At 43.0% G+C, this 16,943-nt stretch overlaps 1 protein-coding gene across 1 annotated transcript in view; it reads right to left on the bottom strand.

The window, feature by feature from the left end:
• Tulp4 (TUB like protein 4) overlaps window positions 1–16,943 on the bottom strand; it is a 164,358-nt gene that overhangs the window by 81,075 nt on the left and 66,340 nt on the right. The gene's annotated exons all lie outside the window — the stretch shown is intronic.

The raw sequence follows: 16,943 nt of genomic DNA, 5'->3' as shown, positions 1-16,943 counted from the left end.
AACATTTCAGCTAATGAATGTACTACAATACTAAAAATCAAGATCTTTTTAAGGTTTTATTTATTATGTATACAGTTTTCTGCCTTCATGTATGCTTACAGACCAGAAGAGGGCACCAGATCTCAGTATAGATGGTTGTGAACCACCATGTGGTTGCTGAGAATTGAACTCAGAACCTCTGGAAAAGCAGTCAGTGCTCTTAACCACTGAGCCATCTCTCCAGTCCCAATCAAGATATTATATAGTGTGTTTTTAGGATTTTCTCAATACAAGCAGAGCTGTATGTTATCATTTCTGATGGTGAGAACACTTTGAAGAGGGGATAAAAATTTAAAATAATTAAAGAATTGTAAAAAGGACCTTCCTGGGTATGGTTGTACCTTGTGCAATTCCAGTATCAGGGAAGCTAAAACTGGAGAACTGGGGGCCTGGGTTATAAAGCAATTTAAAAGCTAGAATGGGTTAAAAAGATGGATGGTATCCAAATTTTACAGAACCTGAATTTGAGGACGAGTTTGCCCAAAGTGAAACATGTACTAATCTGACGTTGATGCCAGAATCTGTTGACTCCAGAAACCATGCTCTTTCTGCTACAATGTGAATTTTTATTTTGGCCCAAAAGCTAGTCTGTGAACTGGTTATCTATAGCACAACTTCACTAGAGAGGCCCCAAGTCAGAAACCCTGAGAGCAGATTGCAATACAGAATGGCAGATAATATGCACAGCAGACAGATACTAAAAATGGTTTATCCTTTTTTTGGAGCCTGTCCTGGAACTTGTTCTGTAGACCAGGCTGGACTCGAACTCACAGAGATCCACCTGCCTTTGCCTCCCACGTGCTGGGATTAAAGGCATGTGTCACCACTGCCCAGCTTGTAAAATGTTTTATCTTTAACATACCATCATCCTAAGTCCTTGAAGTCCTGATATTTTTATTTGTCAAGATAGTATTTCTGCTGAAGAGCAGAGATACATAGTCAATAGGTAATTATGTGGGTTTTGAAATATCTCTTAGTCATCACCAAATGGAATATGGAAATTGACATTCAAAATGCCCACACATTGAAACAGATGAGGGCAACTCTATAAGAAAACAGTACGGGCCGGGCGGTGGTGGCGCAAACCTTTAATCCCAGCACTCGGGAGGCAGAGGCAGGCGGATCTCTGTGAGTTCGAGGCCAGCCTGGTCTACAAGAGCTAGTGCCAGGACAGGCTCTAAAGCTACAGAGAAACCCTGTCTCAAAAAACTAAAAAAAAAAAAAAAGGAGAAAAGAAAACAGTACGTTGATTTTAGTCAACCATTGGTAACTGAAAAGCCTGTGCATTAATTTCAGAGTTCCTAAACCCACCTCTAGGAAGTTTTTCAAGTAGTCCATTTGCTTTGTCATTCCTCTACAGTGAATATACTTCAGAAAATTGCTTTCTGAGACCTGGACCATCCTCTCAATCAATGATCCTCTCAGCCCCCAGCCCAGGAATGCCTTATCCTTATCCTTCTATGTTCAGGTCAGTGTTGCAGAATGGTCATTGCTCAGATCCCCTTAGGCTTTTAATGCCAACTCAGCTCAATTTAGACAGCTGGCTGATCCCTGTCAACAAATTCACATGCCTGATCTGGGGGGAAAAAAAAATCAACTAATATAGTGGATTAAAAAAAATGTCAATCTTTATAAATAACCTTTAACAGGCTTGAAGTGCTTATGCTAAAAGTCAAACTGTTATCTGGTGTTGGGAATATTATTTTAAGGTGTGTAACTTTTGTTTATGCTGTATTTGTTTAACTCCGTGAAGCTGTGAATCTTTGCCTGTCTAGAACACCTGATGATCTAATGAAGCTCTGAATGGTCAGTAGTGAGGCAGGAGAAAGAATAGGCAGGGCTGGCAGGCAGAGAGAATATTGAGTAGGAGAAATAAGCAAAGAGGGTTGGGAGTAGTAGTACCCGAGAAGAAGGAAGACATCAGGGGCCAGCCATTTAGTTACACAGCAATCCAAAGTAAGAGTGAGATTTACGGAAGTAAGAGAATGGGAAAGCCCAGACAGAGGCAAAAGGCAGATGGGATATCTAAATTAAGAAAAGCAGATAAGAAACGAGCCAAGATAAAGCTGGGCACTCATAACCAAGAATACACCTCTGTGTGTGATTTATTTGGCAACTGGGTGGCGGGCCCCCCAAAAGAGCCCAAGAGCATAACATCATACTATTATGTGCTGAGCTCCTGTCTTCCCAGCTTCTGGAGGGAGGTTGGGGCAAACAGACCATGAGTCCAGAGGGCTGACATTCAGAACAGCAACACACAGTCACTCACTGGGTCTGTCTTAACAGACAATCATCTGGAGTGCTCTTCTGCATCCCCAGCCCTTTCACATCCAGGTCAAAGCGCTGCTCTGGTCCATATAGACTCCCTTGTCATCTTCATCCTGGTGTGGATGAGTTTTCTGTCTGTTCTAGGGCACTAATAGCACATTTCTGTTAATCTTTATAAGTTTCATCTCCTCACTGTCATCCAATGGCCCTGAACAAAGACAACTACCAAACAATGCAAAACTGAATCTTGTGAGAAATGTATGGCACTGTTTGTGAACCATTTTCATTTTAATCATTTTATTATAATCTTCAATATATTACCTGAAGTGGCATTTTATTTGTATTCTAATAAATAAAGCTTGCCTAAGGATCAGAAAAGTAAAACAGCCACGCTGGTCAGCCTTACAGACCAGGTAGCAATGGCACACACCTTTAACCCCAGTAGCCACAGTAGCTTGCCACAGAAACCAGGCGGTAGTGGTGCAGGCCTTTAGTCCCAGCACTAGAGAGGATTATAAGACAGGAGGAGACAGCTCTGTCTCAGTCTCATTCTGAGGTTTCCTCGAGGCAGGATCACCATTTTTGCACTGAGGTGGAGGTAAGAGTCAGTGGTTGGCTGCTTTGCTTTTCTGGTCTTCAGGCTGAACCCCAGTATCTGTCTCTGAAGTTTTATTAACTGTGCTTCAATTACCATAGAACAGATATAATCAATGCCAGATGATAGCAGGGAAGTAGACAGAGTATTAGCATAACCGACAAAGTATAGCAGAGATGCCTGTTGGAATGTGTACTGGACAGGTGGTTATATTATAAGCAATGAAGGTGGCACAATGAGGAACAACATGCCAGGTCTGAAGTCACAAGACTATGCCTTAGTTCAGATTCTGAATCTTACTGGTTGTAGGACCGAGAAAAATGAGCTGATCTTAGCCTCTAATTCACCAAACTGCTTCTTATAACCCACAGTAACTAAACTGCCTATGACACTCATCTCTGAGCCTGACTTCTTACTGCATTATGGACACAGCATCATTCCCTCTTGACTTCCCAAGATTAATGGCATTCACTATGCTCTTTGACTCATTTATGTGAAAAGGAAATTTTCCTAATTAATATATCACCGTTACTGTAATGGCATCTCAAATAATGCTAGAGTTAATGATCCGTAAGTCTCACCGTTTTGTAATGAATTATCAGTGACAATATGGAAAGTGACATTTGTCCAGGTTTACTAAGTGGCTTTCCCTACCATCAAAGTACTTTTTTTTTATTTTATTGAGCTACACATTTTTCTCTGCTCCCTTCTCTTCCTCTCCAAACCTCTCCCATGGTCCCCATGCTCCCAATTTACTCAGAAGATCTTGTCTTTTTCTACTTCCCATGTAGATTAGATCCATATATCTGAGGGTCCTCATTGTTGTCTAGGTTCTCTGGAATTATGAATTGTGGGCTGGTTTTCTTTGCTTTATGTCTAAAAGTCACTTATGAGTGAGTACATGTGGTAATTGTCTTTCTGGGTCTGGGTTACCTCACTCAATATGATGTTTTCTAGATCCATCCATTGCCTGCAAATTTCAAGATGTTTTTATTTTTTCTACTGTGTAGTACTCCATTGTGTAAATGTACCACATTTTCTTATCCATTCTTTGGTCAAGGGGCATCTGGGATGTTTCCAGGTTCTGGCTATGACAAACACTGCTGCTATGAACATAGTTGAGCACATGTTCTTGTGGTATGATTGAGCATTCTTTGGTTATATACCCAAAAGTGGTATTGCTGGGTCTTGAGGAAGGTTGTTTCCTAATTTTCTGAGAAATTGTCATACTGATATCCAAAGGGGCTCTACCAGCTTGTATTCCCACCAGCAATGCAGGAGTGTTCCCTGTACCCCATATCCTCTCCAGCATAAATTGTCATCAGTGTTTTTGATCTTGGCCATTCTTATAGGTGTAAGATGGAATCTCAGAGTAGCATTTCTCTATGGCTAAGGGCCATCACGGTATTTTAAGTATCTCACTTTATTCTTACTACACACCTGTGTGGGAGAACTATCTACTACTATCATTTCAGAGAAAACCTGGTTCATAAATTTAAGGTAAAATTTCACAGAAGTAAAACCAGTAAGGAGAGGCTAGCCAAGGCCTTCTGCTCTGTCACTCTCTTTACTGCCTAACAGATAGACAGTGAAGAGGAAAGGCCACAGGGGAATATCTATGATGTGGGAAAGCTATTTTCCCATCCCACTATTACACAATTCAAACTGAGAAAGAATCCTCATGGCCTCATGAGTCACTGAAACCACTGTCAGCTTGTCCCGCCAGCCTTTCCAGAGGCTCATTAGATCAGTAGGCACAGGAGCCATGAGAGAGCACAAAACTAAATAAACACAAACACAGGCAAGGGTTTCATGACCCCAGAACAGCTACTCAGTCAGACGAATTCCCAAAACTCTCCTTAGGTTTTGCACAAAACACTACAGTGAATCCTGTAGTAGCATTTCAAATGCATTTTAATAAAGAAAAACTGTCTGAAGATCTGAGAGTACAACAGTCCCACTGGTCAGACTTACAGACCAGGCTATGGTAACACACACCTTTAATCCCAGTAGCACCCTTGTTGCCATAGAAATCGGGTGGTGCATGCCTTTAATCCCAGTGGTGCACACCTTTGATCACAGCCCTAGAGAGGAATATAAGATGGGGTGAGACAGCTCTCAGATAGAGACTCTTTCTGAGATTTCTGGAGGCAGGATCACCATTTTCGGACTGAGGTTGAAGTAAGAACCAGTAGTTGGCTGTTTTGCTTTTCAGATCTTCACGTTGAACCCCAATTTCTGACCCTATTAATTTATTAATTGTGCTTCAGAATCCTCTGGAATCGTGTAAAAAATACAGGAGATCATGGTGCACCTAAGCATCAAGCCAGATGATGCTCCCACCTCCATCCACTGCATACTCCTGCTTCTCTTTCAGACTCACACATATCTAAGTGTCTATTATGCCAGACTACAAAAGATGAAGCCATAATGTCCTCTGCATGGATGGAGCTTCCTGCTCAAAGGAGAGAGGTGTACAAGTTGTAAATGTGTTACACGTACTAATAGTGATAGTGCCAAATTTGAACAAACACAGATTAGTGGCCAATTTGTTCTGTTTAAGATCTCATTAAGTTTCTATGGATTTTTAAATATTTGCTATTTGTATATGTGTGCACCTGCATAATTTATGTGTACCATGTTTACATGCCATGGAGCCCAGTAACAGTGACTGTCAACAGCCATGGAGATGCTAGGAACCAAACTTGCATCTACTGCAAGGGCAGCAAACATTCTTTAACCAGTGAGTCATCTCTCCAGCCCTATAATCAGAGATTCTAGAGAGATAAATAAAACCATACCATTGTTCTCATTAATAAGGCCACCTGAAATGGTCTTCTTGAATAGGCAGAATGCAGACTATCCACACAGCAAGTCACAAATTTAGTCTCCCACAACTCTAATAAGCATCAAGACCACACAGAAAAAACTAAAAAAGAAAGCCTCATGTTTGAATACAAGTCTTCATCAACTATTCACATACTTAAAACAGTGAATCTTTGAAAATGAACCGTTTTCCACTAACTTACCAAACATAACCCCAAAACCCATTCAAACGGGGTGGAAAGAATCTGTTAAGCCTGTGTTCATCCTTCAGTGAGGTCTGCTGGACAGTGCTGGACCACAGGTGCCTTCACGCTCTGTGGTCTGTGCTTCACATGCCTCCTAAACTTCAAATGCTAAGCTTTCAAGGGCAGCCTCAGATAAAATCATGGTGTGAAACAACACAACACACACACGTACAAACACAGCCCCTACTTGCTGTACATCTTATTTTCTTGCCTGCAATCATTTCCCCTAGGTCACCACAATACAGAGATAAAAAATATCTAAATAAATTACAAGATCATAATGGGCCCTCTACCTCGTCTGGGCCATCTGTGGCTTTCGTAAAAGACACCACACAATGAAAACAGATTTCTCCATCCTAGAGCCTGGCAAAGAATTTGGGCTGTTGTCAAATGGAAAATCTTTCTTTGAGTCATCTCCATGTAGATAGCAATGGCTCTTACAACAGTATCCTGCCCTTCAGTGCGACAGTGCACACACAACCTGCAACTCCACAGTTTCAGAGGATCCAACATCCTCTTCTGTCTTCCCAGGGCACTGAAGGCACATGATGCACAAATGTACAAGGGGACAAAACACCTACACACATAAGATAAAAACATTTTTATAAAAAGAAAGAAAGAAAAACCTTCATGCCCGCACCACTTTCCAACACATGCAGCCTGTTACAGGAGAGACGGCTGTAGCACCCTGTCTCTAAGTTCCACAAGTGCTGGGGACTAATCACACTGACCTTCAGTGCTTCTACAAGGTATCAATCAGCCCTATTTTGAGATGGTTTGGGCAGGTTTTTGTATGTAAGAACTTCCCTTACGGCCCTTTGTGGGCAACTTCAGCCACACGTTCTGATGAAAAGACCAAATGTGTACTTAATCTACCTTCATCACCAAACGGTGATGGTAAGGCACCACCAACCCACCTACACCCAGTTCGAGTCCATTCAGCACTAATGTAAAAGGTTCAATATACTGACTGAGTTGAAGGCAACTCTACTCTTCCAGTTCATCAGACCAAGAAGCTCTGAGTCTTCTCTGCCACTCCTGAAATATGGTTCACTGGTCTACAGTATCAGTACACACGCATAACATATCCAGAAACCAGTCACCTCTGACACCAGCTTGAGTTCTCCAAGTAACTGCAGCATCCTCCCTGGTCTCTGGGGCCCAGGTCAGCCTATCTCCTGTACAACACACAACACAGAGAAAACAAACCAACAAACCAACCAACCAAAAAAGATCCCCAAAACCAAACCAAAATAAACGACAAAAATAAACATAAAACACAAATAAACAAAACACAACTGGAATAAGAACAGGCACTACTTCTGAGGTTTAAATGCACTATTCACATCAAAAGCAGCATAAAATCCAGGACAAAAAAGCTGTATGTTCATCTTAGAGTTACTGTTTACCCATCTGCTTCTCAACTTCCAGATAAACTGTGAATTACTTAGCCAAAAAAATGTTATTACGCCTCAAACAGTGTTAGGAATGCAGTAAACAAATGCTATGTATTTCATTATCAGACTGAATACACACAATTTACAAAAAACTAAGATGGCTTCTCACTGCCTATGCACATTCCAATTACTTGAGCTGGAAAATGCCTCAGTAGGTAAAATACTTGCTGCACAAGCATGAGAAGCTAAGATCAATTCTCAGCACCCATGGAAACATTAAGCACAGTAGTGCTGGGGAGACACAAACAGGATTCCTGGGGCTCACCAGCCAGCTAGACTAGCCCAACTGGTGAGCTACAGGCCAATGAGAAACCCCGTGTCAAAGGAGGTAAGAGTTTCTAAGGATGACACCTGACTTCTGGTCTCCACACACATTCATATCTGTGCATCTCCTCCCTCAAAAGCTTTGTATTAGCAATAAAAATAAAATCAGGAGGTTAAGAAAAGAGGACTGTTATCCCAGAAATTCAGTTTGAACTACATAGTGAGTCTCACTGTCTTTATTCTGGTGAGTTTATGTGGAGGTCGGAGGACAACCCATGGAAATCCTGTTCTTCTACCATGTGAGTCCTCATGATGGAATCTGGGCCATTAGCCTTGGAGGTAAGCACTTTAAGCCACAGAGCCATCCTGGCCTCTAGGCTTACCTCGCTCTAGTCCACCTGGCAATGAACTGAGAGCTCTGCCTTACTCTCTCCAATGCTGTGGTTACAGGCATGTGCCACCACATCCAACACTGAAGTTAGCAATTTTAAGCCCAGACTTTCCAACACTCAGCAGTCCAGGCACTGGATTTTAGGGTACCTAAAACTTAAGAAGCCTAATGTGGAAATGTGGGTTAACTTCATTATTTCATATAAAATAGAATTTTTTCAACAGATGGAGAACTTGGAAGTTGTCAGAGACAAAATAATTATGGCAAAGCTGACAGCACAATTGGATTATGCACTAGTCCTTTGAGAAATCTTGAACTTCAATGACCAGTAAAGGAATTGCACATGAAATCCTGAAGATAAAAACATACTGATTTTACCCATGACCCGACAGCAGCCAGGGTCTGTGTTGATATCCATGGCTTCAGTAACTACTGAAGGCCATACAGATGCTCAGGGTCTGGTCAGCCTCCTGAGTCCATGTAGGTGTCTGTGGTAATTTGAAGGAAAATGGCTCTCAAAGTGAGTGGCACTATTAAGAAGTATGTCCTTACTGGAGTAGGTGTGCCATTTTTAGAGGAAGTGTGTTACCATGGAGGCAGGCTTTGAAGTCTCATCTATGCTCAAGACATGCCCAGTGAAATAGACCACTTGCTGCTGCCTGTGAGTCAAGATTAAGGACTCTCAGCCCCAGCACCATGTCAGCCTGCACACCACCATGTCACACCATGATGACAATGGACTAAACTTCTAAAAATGTAAGCCACCCCAATTACATGTTTTTCCTTTATAAGAGTTACCATGGTCATGGTATCTCTTCACAGCAACAGAAACCCTAACTAAGATAGTATCCAAGAGCCATGCTGCCACCAGGGCCATGCTAGTCTGGGTGGCCTGTGCTGTCACCCAGGGCCCAGGCTGCTGCCTAGGGCCATGACTAGTCCATGGCCCTTATAGCAGCCAGGGTCTGAGGTGATGTTTCTAACTCCTGTCTGGTCAGTCACCTGAGAGCACGTTGGTGTCTGAGGGTCATGCCGCCTCAGGGGCCATACTGATCTAGCTGACCTGTGCTGCCACCAGGGCCATGGTGATGTCTCAGCCTGAGCTGCTGCCAAGGGCCGTGTTGCCACTAGAGGAATCATGCCTGTTGAAATACGAGGGCTGTGCAGAGTCAGCCCCACCCTTCACTGGCTCTGGGGAAGCTGGCCTAGCCCCTCATAGAAGAGATGGCCCAACTCCTCACCACAGGCAACGGGAGAGCTGGCTCCACCCCTCACCAGAGGCAGCAGTCCCAGTGTACTAGACTGACCAGCCCAGCTACCACCCAGGCCCACATTCTGGGCCTTGGGTTGGTCCATCTAATATCTATCTTATCTAGTTCCTCCAACTGCCGAAGCGCACGGAGGAGCTGGTCCTGTGGTGCCATGACCAGGGGGATTGCAATGAACACTTGTGGGTGAGGCTAACTAAACAGGAGGGTGACACACAGCAGCTCCCAATGACATGGGGACAAATGAAGAGGTATTGAAGAGGCAGAAAGATGAAGGAGCCAGTGTGTGGGGTTTTTTTGTTTTGTTTTTAATTAATTTGGGGGGGATTCTTTTGAGGGAGGATGCTGCAGGGTGTGGAGCACATATGGAAAAACTGGGAGGTAAGCGAGACTGGGGTGAAAATTCCCAAAGAATCAATAAAGAATTATGGTAAAAAACAATTTATTGACTTTAGAATTAAAAACTTACTTTACCTAATCTATTGCATAATATACTTTCTCAACAAAAAGACATTCTGGACTCAAGCAGTAGAACCAAGTAACAGCACCTCATACAAATCACTTACTTTCACACAAACTAAAGGTCTAGAGGTAAGCACTTGTCAATGGCTGTCAAAAGTACCCCTGCCATAACTACTAGCACAACAAACACGTCCAACATGTCTGTTCCTGTCACAGAAGAGCTATAAATATGGGACTCATGGTCAAAGTTTCTTTATGCCTCGCTGGTGTCTTAAACTAAAGAGAGACAGCTCTTCCAGTTTTATGTGCTGTACGAACAACATAATTAACTCTCAGATTTTAGGTGAGCTTTGGAACAACAGTGGTCTCGAGGTGATGCCACAGGGCTTCCAGGCTAAAAGAACAAAGATGGAATTCCCGCCTCAGAGTTGAGAAGTTGCTCTGCTGGTAAAGGGCCAGAGTAAGTATGCAACTGTAACCTCAGTGCCAAGTAGATGGAACAGGGTGTTAGTGATCAATTAGCAAACTAGTGAGTTCCCATTCAGTGAGAGACCCCGTCTCAAAAAAGGTAGGATTCTTGTACAGAGTAGTATATTCTGGAGCTAGAGAGATGGTTGAGCAGTTGAGATCAGTTGCTGCTCTCTTACAAAGGACCTAGGTTTGGTTTCTAGCACCCACATGGTGGCTAACAACTGCCTCTAACTTCAGTTCCAGGGTATCTGACACCCTTTTCTGGCCTCCACGGGCATGAGGTATACATATGGTATTCATACACACATACATTCATACAGGCAAAACACTCATACAGAAGAAATTCTAAAAAAAATTAAGACAAAAATATTAAAGGCCAACAAAGATGGCTCAGTAGGTAAAACCACTTCTCCAATCTGATGACCTGAGTTTGATCCTCAGAACCTACAGTAGGAGAAAAAGTTGTCCTCTGATTAAATGTGTTTCATGGTAAATATATGCCTGTACACAGATACAGACACATTATACACATCACAGAGTAATAATTCTAAGGTTTATTAAAAAATAAGGTATAGAGCAAAAAGGAAGGGCTATGCAGAGAAAGATACACATGGCCTGTCCTCTGGCCTACACACACACTTCTGCTTCTATTTATCTTTCCGTTGGTGTCAGGGGAAGAATCTAGCTATGCTGAACAGTGGAATGAGACCACATAAAGGGAGGCACAGAGATTTGAAGAGGGCTTAATTGGGCCTGGACATCAAACACAAGGGTGAAAAACCTTCAAGAAGACCCCAGACCAACCCAACCATGCCAACTCCCAGCACCACAGCAAGACCCTGACTGACCAGGGCTTTCTACTGCTCCACCAGCATGTTCTGTAGCAGCATGCTGCGTGAAACATAAATAGCTAAAGCAGTAGCGAAGTCACAGAAAGACATGTAAATAGTCAGTGCTAGCGACCAGCACCAACCCCAGTTCTTACCACCCTGAAATTCTGTAATGCTTATTTTCTTTTGTTGTGGTTTTGGTTTTTGAGACAAGAATTTCTGGGTAGCCCTGGCTGTCCTGGAATTCACTCTGTAGAACAAGATCTGCCTGCCTCTGCCTCCAAAGTGCTGGGATTAAAGGTGTGCACCGTCAACACCCAGCTCCATACTGCCTGTTACCTCTGCATTGCTTATTCCCTACAAGAACTCTATCTGGAGCTGGCCAAACATCCGGATACTCCAGACTGCTTATTTCTATTAAGCCACAATCTCCCTTACTTGTGTCCTTCCAGATGTCACTAGTTGTTACATCTGTCTTCTCCCACCTTTTGAGCTTCTTTACTCTAGTTTGAGCCCCTGGAGATCTCACCATATTCTCACATTTATATATTAGTTTAAAGTATGTACAGTGTGGTTCACACCTATAATCTCAGTTACTAGAGACCACACGTTCAAGGCCAGCCTGGGTAACTTAGGGAGACTCTGTCGAAGGGAAGGAGGAAGGTAGAAAATAAAAAATTTAAAACCCCATTTAATAGCTTAATTTACACTTGAGAACCTGAATTGTTTAACATGTAGCTTAAGTAAGTATAACAAGCCACCATTTTAGAGGGGGAAAAAAACCACCTTAAAAACACATAAAAAAAATGTCTTTAATAAGCTAACTTGAGAAAATGACACATTTCAGACCTGTTTTAAAACAAAAATAAAATGAGTATTAGACAGACCCATTTATGAATAAATTCACAGTTGAAAGGCTGAAACCGTGAGTGCTTATTTAACACAACTGGTACAGCTGCTCCCTCTATTTACTGTCACTACAACCAACGGAAAAGGGAAACACTTCTATAAGCAACTATATCCTCAAGGTTGTTGGGCTTCATAAGGCCCAGGTGTGAGGTGTAAATAACTTCCTGAGCCTAACTCGAGTTTGGTGACCTGTCTTTAGCTATGACTTTTGTATATGAGTGACTCAGCACAGCCTGACCTAAACCCGCCTCTGCCCAGCCACCGTTAACGTGGGCAGAATATTATTGACCCTTATTCTTTACTTCACTTCAACCCATCCCAAGATTCTCACCCCCTATCTCAGCCCTATATAATTTCCTACCTGATACAATAAAATGAGATCTTGCTTTGACAGACTCCCAGCTCAAAGTGTGTGTTTCTTCCTGGTGGCCAGGGGGGAGTTGTTGACACTCACCATCCTGCTCAGCCTCAGGGAAAGTCCAGCAGGTCCAGTTTTAAAAAGTAAACAGTGAGTCTGTAGAATCACATGGCAATCAAAGTGATAAACTACGCTGCCCGAGTCAATGTCAGGCTACCCACCCTCCCCAGTATGGCAGCTTTCTTCTCCCAAATGGCACAACTCTCGTGATGGACTATAAAATGGATAACTGATCATGAAGGACAAATAAAGAATCTTCTGTAAATCTTGTAATTCTTCCCCAGTTGCTTTTATTCTTGGAAAATCAGCATAAATAACAAAACACTGCCACCATGTGCTATCCATCGCATCTGTAACTCAGCCCTAGGAAATGTCAGCATTTATCTCTCAGCAGCACCACAACCAGAAAGACGTGTCCTGCTGTTACTAATAGAATCTCCACAGCCCCGTTCAAGCAAGTCTGTGCAATCCAGATTCCTAAATAATGGGTTATTCCAATCTGGAGTTCTGCCTCTACTCCCAGAGTGAAGTAAAACAAAACTGTTTTCATACCTGTCCTGAGACAAGTGCACCCCCTGAAAGCCCAGCAAGGAAGGTCCACCAATGGCTCCTGTCTCCATGGCATCAACCTAGTCTCCAAAGATGAAATCTTTATCTTCAAGAAACTAAATCTAATGGAAGGAAGGAAGGAAGAAGGGAGGGAGGGAGGAAGGAAGAACAAGAATAACAAAAAGAAAGGGAGGACAGAGGGATAGAGAACTAAATCATGTTTCCAACTGCCACAACTCAGTAGGGGCTTGATAAACCATTGCTGAATGTATCAACAACAAATTCTAAAATCACATATTTTACAGTAGTTTGGAGACGAGTATCATGGTGATGGGAAACCTCCTTCAGCCAATGGCCTTTGAGAGGACCAGGTTGAGGCAGGGCTTTGGGGTACCAAAAGGCCGTGGTCCCACCTGCTCCCCCCTCTCTTCCCACGCTCCACACCTTGACGCTGGACCCCCGTTCCTGTTCTGTTAATTTTCCCTTTTAATAAAGAAAAACCTTAGAATACTCTTAGCTTGAGATTATTTGACTCGCGTCCCCTCCCCCCATGTGACACATTCAGCATCATTATGTTAAGTCCTTAGGAAAACTCTGCATGATTGAAAAGACAACTCCTCAACGAGTAAATGTTAGAAGGCACCCAAGTTTTCCATTACTAGTTTAGCCAAGCGCGCTCTCTCTGAAAAACGTTAGTATCATTAAGCAAAATTTTCATGTATAGAGATACACTTTATAGCCATTAAATGCAACTGCGCACCATCAGTTACATCATTACAACCCTGACTCATGTGCCTGTCACCTGGGTACCCTGGCTCCTCTGCCCACCCCTAATCTCCTCCTGTCCCCGACTTCCCACTGAGGCAAAGCTACATGGGGATGATAAAGTCCACACAACCAAAAGACCATGTGTGCCATATTCTGTAGCTTTACTTGGAGTCTCCTTGGTTTCTTACTTTTGGCTCCTTTCAAGAGTACTACACCAGGAAGCAGGGCAGGAAGTGAAAAGCCTCACACCTCACCTTTTCATTTCATGCCAGGAGCAAAACATTTAATGACCTGGACTTTCTGATAAAGCAAATACCTGCCTCAGAGGATTGTATAGACATGCGGACCTGCCCTGTCACTTGGGTACCCTGTCTCTTTAAGAGAAAAGCTCCCTCCCCTGCTCTCTCTCTTCTCTCTCTCTGTCCTTCTGTCCCTCCTTCTCTCTTTCTCCCCCCCCCCCATAACTCCTTAGCCTTACACCATTTCCAATACCCACTAAATAAACTCTATACCTAAGTTCTTTCTGCATGGCAGATCTGTCTCCCACTTGCTGGTCTCCCAGCTGCCAGGGTTCTGCTGGGGTCAGTCAGTCATGAATCATAACACCAGTGCGAGACTTGGTCAGGCTCTATCTACGCAGGCAGTTGGGCTGAAGCATGGAGGACCCTGGACCTGACCACTTTCCAATTTCCTGTGTCTGCTCCATCACTGCACACAACACCCACTAAATGTAAGGTTCCCTTCTCCAAGTCAGCTTTCACTGACATTCATCTCTGGTAATTCTCCATGGCTGAGGACTGGGATCTCGTGTCTCATGTCTTGGACTAATGTGGGAGTGTCATATATCAATCTGTTGAAAGGAAGAACCTCAACTGAGAAAATGTCTCCCTAAGATCTAGCTATAGAATATATTCTTAAATAGTAATTGATGGGGGAGGGCCCAGACCATTGTGGGTGGTGCCATCCCTGGGCTGGTGGTCCTGGATTCTATAGACAGAAGAATGAATAGGTCATGGGGAGCAAGCAGTAAGCAGTACCCCTCCCTGGCCTCTGCATCAGCTCCTGCCTCCAGGTTCCTAACCAGTAGGCTGAACTGCCTTTCATCTAAACTCCTGAAGATCTCCAGACAGTGGACAGAATCGACTGGAACTGATGGCCTAGCTGCTCAGTACAAGGTAGGCTTGTCTTCCTACAGATTTCCTAATCCACAGGATCCTCTAAAGCCTGGCAGGCCCTGTGTTAAACAACAGAAGGCAAATAAGCCCTGAAAGCCCCCGCCCTCAACTACCATGGATGACCCTAAGGAGTGGCTCTAGGTAGCCAATTGAGTAAGTTCTCTGTCATTTTTCAATCAATAACTCAAGTAAAATTTTATCCTTCTCAAAGATCTCTGATGGATTTTGATGACTGAGAGGTTTTGCCAGTTTAAAAGGAACAACTTTTACCAGTATAACTTTTACCAGTATAACTTCTTACCATAAATAGAATGTGTTTTAAGATTTACAAATGCAAGCCGGGCGATGGTGGCGCATGCCTTTAATCCCAGCACTCGGGAGGCAGAGGCAGGCGGATCTCTGTGAGTTCGAGACCAGCCTGGTCTACAGAGCTAGTTCCAGGACAGGCTCCAAAGCCACAGAGAAACCCTGTCTCGAAAAACCAAAAAAAAAAAAAAGATTTACAAATGCAAATTATTAAGATGTGTACCTACAAGTTAGAAATGTCTGAGAACAAATGCAAGTTATCCCATTTCTCTCTCACGCTGCCGTTCATAGTCTTAACATCATAATAGAATGCTGATGAGCGATTAATCCAACCCTGGCAGAGCACTGCTGCTACCACCGCTGCAAGGTCAAGGTTTTAAATTCTCTTTGGTTGTTTTCTAAACATACTTCTCATTGTGCAAAAACATCTGTAATAGTCATTATGGCATAAACATGTTTATACAATATATGTGTCTAAAATTTATGTTTTACAAACTCAAAGAATTTTTTGAGTTCCAGAGAGCTGAATTGAAGAATTCATCTTAAAACAGGTCAGATACACCCCTCTCAATTCCCTGGTCCTGACACCCTCCTCCTCAATTACCAGGACCTAAAGAAAAATATTTTCTACCTAAACTTAACTCTGTTCTGCCAATACCTTGCCAGGTCCAAGAGACACCAGACAGCTGTACACCACAAATCCTGGACAGGAGTAAAGCACCCAGCTACCCCAGGATGTGACCAGCACCCAGCTTTCTCAGGTCCCCGAAGTCTCCAATGCCCACAAATAAACGGGAAGCAGTCTTGAGAACCCAAAGCCCTCATCCCCTTAACTTGCTATGCTTAACTCCTCGCCTTTTTATTATTAAAGAAAAAGCAGAAATGTAATAAATCTGCGGGCCTGCCCTGTCACCTGGGTCTTTCAGGGGTTCCTATAAGAAACAAGTCCCATCCACTCCCATCTCCTGGATCTTGTTTCCTCTCCACCTCTTTCTCTCTGTGTCCCTACTTCTTCTGCAGAGGCAGCTTCTGCCTCTCCTTCTCCCTTCCCTTTCCTCTCTTCTTTCTCTCTACCTCTCTCTTTCTTTCTCCTCCTCCCATAACCTCTTACCCTTATACCTTCCCAATACCCACTAAATAAAGTCGATACCCAAGCTCTCTTCACATGGCTCCCACCAGCCAGGGACCTGCCAAGGTGGCACCACCATGAATCCTAACAGTATCTATCACCTAGAACACAGCACGGCACAGAGGTACAAACAAGTGCTGCTGCTGCAGACCCTGTCAGTGACATGGAAGAGCTTTCTTTAATGTATGTTTACAGTTCTGCACTATCTGCCTACACATCGACTTTCCAGTTCTTTCTAACTAAACAAGATCAAGTTGATCACATTATCAACAGAAAATGCTATCAATAATTTCCATAATCACTGCAAAATAATCTAAGTATCAGCATGATTTCCTCATCTTTATATCCATACTCAATTTTTCTAAGTGCTACAATTTATGCCTTTTCATAATATGAAAGTAACCAAACAGCAAAAATAAAAACAAATATTCCCAAGTATACTTGCCAATGATAAAAAACAATACTTTAGAACACAAAAAAGACAAGATTATTACACATGGGACCATGAGCTCCACATGCACTGGAAATAATTCATATTTTCAAGTTTAAATTGTCTAGAATGTATAGAATGTC

This window comes from Microtus pennsylvanicus, chromosome 1, assembly GCF_037038515.1.
Source record: "Microtus pennsylvanicus isolate mMicPen1 chromosome 1, mMicPen1.hap1, whole genome shotgun sequence".
Lineage (NCBI taxonomy): Eukaryota > Metazoa > Chordata > Mammalia > Rodentia > Cricetidae > Microtus > Microtus pennsylvanicus.
The sequence above is the reverse complement of the archived record's forward strand: the minus strand, read 5'-3'. Positions and strand labels throughout refer to the sequence as shown.